The following is a 5,025-nucleotide window of genomic DNA, read 5'->3' on the forward strand; positions in this document are numbered from 1 at the left end:
TTTTGGAGAAGTTCCCTGTTGGTCCAGTGGTCAAGACTCCACATTCCCAATGCAGGGGGTCTGGGATTAATCCCTGGTCAGGGAAATAGATCCCACATGCTGAAACTAAGATCTGATGCAGCCAAATAAATAAATATTAAAAAAAAAATAGAACCAACCTGTCTTACACATCATGGCAACCTCCCAGGATATTTCATATCAATGACAAACATCTCCATTTAGATGTTCATTGTACATTTTACATTACAGTATTCTTCACCTTCTAATGGAGAATAAAAATGGTTGCAACACAACATAAAAAGGTTAATCTTTGAAGCATAAACTGTCAAAAATCTTTTTTCATTCACACTAGAAACAAAGCATAGTATGGATTATTTGAGCATTGAATTACATTCATTTTGCTTTTCAACTAATCTCAAATCAAGTTATTGTAAACAAAGATACATTGCTAATAAGTGCAGCTTTCTAACCATTAATCTTCATCTCACGATCCTGGCTAATACATCCATTTTCTATATTTTTTAACTATGGATTGTTCTCTACAGTAATTCTCCTTCAGAGAAAATTTAGAAAAGGAGATTGATGAAATACTTTCTAGTATGCAGTATCTGATATTTATTTCAATTTGACTTTTTATTAAATACTTTTCTACATATTTGTTACAACATTTCCATAGGTTTCTTGTATAAAGTCTTGTTTTCTGATGTATGTTTAGGGCAAACCCAAAGAAAAATCATAAAACAAAAAGACAACCCACAGAATGGGAGAAAATATTTGTAAACAATGCAACTGACAAGGGGTTAATCTCCAAAATTTACAAATAGTTCATGAAGCTCAATATCAAAAACAACCCAATCCTTCAAAGAACACAGATGGCCAAAGGGACATGAAAAGATACTCAACATTGCTAATTATTAGAGAAATACAAAACTACAATGAGATATCACCCTACACCAGTCAGAATGACCACCAAAAAATCTATAAACAAGCAAGGACCCACTATATAGCACATGGAACTCTGCTCAAGGTTATGTGGCAGCCTGGATGGGAGAGGAGCTTGGGGGAGAATGGACACACGTATGGCTGAGTCCTTTACTGAAACTATCACAATATAGTTAACCTGCTACAGTGAAGTTGCTTATTCGTGTCCGACTCTTTGCAACCCCATGGACTGTAGCCCACCAGGCTCCTCTGTCCATGGGATACTCCAGGCAAGAGTACTGGAGTGGGTTGCCATTTCCTTCTCCAGGGGATCTTCCTGACCCAGGGATCGAACCCAGGTCTCCTGCATTAGAGGCAGACACTTTAACCTCTTAGCCACCAGGGAAGAGCAAGTAAGTTTTAAAAAAGTCTATAAACAATAAATGCTGGAGAGGATATGGGACCCACATACACTGTTGGTGGAAATGTTAATTGATCCAGCCACTGCGGAGAACAGTATGGAGGTTCCTTGAAAAGCTAAACAATAGCTTAGCTACCACATGCTCCAGCAGTCCCACTCCTGGCGATGCTTCTGGAGAAAAACATGGTTCAAAATGATACATGCACCCTGATGTTCATTGCAGTGCTATATAAAACAGCTAGGACGTGGAAGCAATTAAAATGTCCATCGACAGAAGAATGGATAAAAAGATGTGGTACGTATATGCAGTGGAGCATTACTCAACCATCAGAAAGGAAGAACGGCATCTGCAGCAACGTGGATGAGCCTAGAGACCATCACACTAAATGAAGTGTCAGAGAGAGACAAACGCCACAGGACATCACTCGTATGTGGAATCTAAAAATATCACGCAAGTGACCTTGTTTACAAAACAGAAACAGACTCACAGACTTTGAAAACAAACTTATGGTTACCAAGGGGAAAAGTATTGGGGGGTGAAGGGCTAAATTAGGAGTTTGGGGTCGACATACACACTACATACACGAAATAAGCAAGTCAACACGGACCTAGTGCAGCACAGGGAAGGCTACTCATATTCTGTAATAACCTAAATGGAAAGAGAATTTGAAAAGAACAGATGTATGTATTGAATCACTTCGTTGCACACCTGAAATTGACACATTGTAAATCAATTATAAATATAAAATTTTTGAATAGAAAACCAAATTAATAAATAAAAATGCCCCTCCAGACATCTCTGAACTCAGCGTGAAGACATGATCCCAGGATACAGAGTGGGCCTGGGTCTGGAGGCCTGACACCCTCCTCCAGCTTGCAGACTTGGGTTCAGCCCGAAGCAGCCAGTTCTGATGCAATCACACAGTGCCAGCCAATCATCCTCACTCACCACCACAGTAAGACCTGAGTCCTTAATGCTCCCCACCAGCAACAAATCACTGAATTATTACTTGATCACTGAATTGAATAATTCATCATGATGGAGGCAGCAGGGCACTTAGGAGCGCCCATCTTCCACTGTAGACTACTGATGGGACCTCAGTTGCTCAGCATACACTAGGAGGCACCCCAGAACCAAAGGCACCTACTACAGGCTGCCTTGTGCGGTTTGACCCCCCCAGATGCAGGAAAACGCCAGCACGTGGGAGACCTCTTCTGGGGCCTGTCTCTCTCCTGTCTCCCTCCCACCCAGGCCCCCTGGAACCACCTGTGCACAAGGACCAGGACCTTGGGGGATGAGGCAGCACCCTCTTTTCCAGCTGCTCTTCAGCCTGTGGATGTCACTGATCTCACTGGCCTGCATTTCCCGTGTTACCAGGCCCAACCTGGCCCCCTGGGTACCCAGACCTGAGAAAAACAGAGAATGTCGCCCTCCAGCCCCAACCCCTGAGGTGAAGAGAGGAATGGTGACACCAGGGTGCCCCAGACCACAACTTACCTCTGCCTTTGAAGCTCGGAGCTTGTCTTCCCTGCTGCAGGCTGCAAGTGTCTGGGGGCCTGGCCACCCGGCCCTCTGCCCCTGCTTTCCTTGGTCTGCATGCTGCTGCAGCAACTCCAGGTCAACCTTGGCTACGCGGCCTCCAGAGCAGTTTCCGGAGGCCAGGAGACCACAGTGCTACTGGGCCTGGGCCTGTGGCCTTGTTCCCTCCTCCCCTCCTCCATGCCCCCGGCCTTTGTCACGGCCACTTGTTTTCCACAGGCCTCCTTATCTGCTTGACACGTTCCAGGCCAACTGCATTCCTTATCACAGCAAACCCTGAGTCCCCACTGCTCCCCACCCACAACAAGAATCATTTAATTAAATAATTCATCACGATAGAGACAGCAGGGCGCTTAGGATGGCCCATCTCCCACCACTGACTATTGACGGGAGCTCGGCTTCTAAGCAGACACCATTAAGCGCCTCAGAATCCAATGTGCCAAAGGAAACACGCGTTATGTGGTCTGACCCTTAATGCGAGGGTCATCCCCCCATCCCCACCAGTGATCTGTTTTATGCTCAGCAGACTCCTTGCCAGTGCAGGGTCCCCGTGCCTCCACTTTTAGGCAGTGGCCTGCTTCTCACTGGTGGTCAGGCCTCCCCACACCCCTGCTCTCAGTCAGACCCTTGCACCTGATCTCGTGTCCCTCTTTATGGTGGTGTTCACACAAAGGAGCCTCATCATGCTTGGCTGGGGGCTGTGTCTGGGCACAGAGCAGCAGTCTGAGAACTCCCCAAACACTTGCACCTCCCAGAAGGGCTTGGCCACCACAGAAACTGCTGGTGATGAGGAAGGGGACTGTCACAACACCCAATAGTTCATTTCTTATTACAAGGAGGGAGGAACATTTCCATTTTTCAGCTATGGAAACAGGCTTACAGAAGGGCAAGTAACTTGGCCAGAGTCACAAGTTCCAGGTGGGTTTAACAGGAGTCTGGGCCTGTAATATTCATTACAGCTGAGTTCTCAGGACCTCCCAGAGCTGTCCCCCTCCACCTTGCTGGGCCTCTAGCTTGTCCTGTAGATGTTCCAGGGACCTGCTCCTCAGGGGTGAGGGGGACCACTATCCTGGCCCCTCCATGTCCACCGTGGCTCCACTCCAGCCTCATCCCTTGCTCAGGGACCAGTGTGATGCCCGGTGCGTTTCTTGCCAGGCTCTGTGGTCCTCCAACGCTGCAGCCTCTTCCTCTACTTTGCACAAGGTCTGCAGAGCAGCCTACCAGCTCCCAGGCCTGCTGCCTTTTAATTCTGGCCTTGGGTTCTGTTTAGTCTTCTCCTCACAACCCTTCAACTTGCCAGAGTGACCTAGACGGAGCCCTTCCCTCCTCCACACCCTTGTCCTCAGTACCGCCTGCCCAGAATACCGTCTTCTGCCTGCCTCCACTGCCCGCCCAGTCTTGCCCATTAAAGCCCCAGCTCAGAAAACTTTCCCAGGAAGACTACTCAGATTTGCCGCCAAGTGAAAACACACCCTTTTCCTCTGATTCGCACAGCACTTTATATCTCTGCTTGACAAGTTATTTTGTTTATTCTTAAGTATGAGCCTACCCGCCTAAAGAACTTTAAAAACAAGGCCTTTGCATTCAGAGCTGAGTCAGGAATCCCAACTTTGTGACTTACCAACTGATGGGGGTGATGGAGTCGGCCTCAAGTCCTCGGAGAATGTCCTCAGCTGTGTAAGTCACCTGGCCAGCTGTGGGACACTCAGGAGGCAGACAGTGCCTGCTCTGCTCCAGACCTCCTCTTCCTGGTTTCAGCAAAGCTGCCCACCTCCACTCCTCTGAGCCTGCCTGGCTTCAGCAGCAATCAGGCTAAGGAGGCACTCCTGAGGAGGGCGGGGCTCTCCAGTGGTGGGTGGGGCTCTCCCCGTGGAGGCAGGCATCCCAGGGGGCCCATCAACCAGGAAAAGGGTGCCTCAGCTGGGCAGACCTCATGCTGCCAGTCTGTCCTCACTCTGGACTCCTGGAGACCTACTCAAAAGTCCTTCCAAGGGGCAGGAGCTGCTGGCCTCCAGGTGGGGTTAGGCAGGGAGACTCCCATCTGCCCCCACAAGCTGAAGATGAGGAAGCTTGTTCATGATTCCCTGGCTTGTTTCTTTGCCCCCATAGGGAAAGTCGGTCAATTGTGTCTGACTCTTTGTGA

This window comes from Ovis canadensis, chromosome 4 (genome assembly GCF_042477335.2).
Source record: "Ovis canadensis isolate MfBH-ARS-UI-01 breed Bighorn chromosome 4, ARS-UI_OviCan_v2, whole genome shotgun sequence".
NCBI lineage: Eukaryota > Metazoa > Chordata > Mammalia > Artiodactyla > Bovidae > Ovis > Ovis canadensis.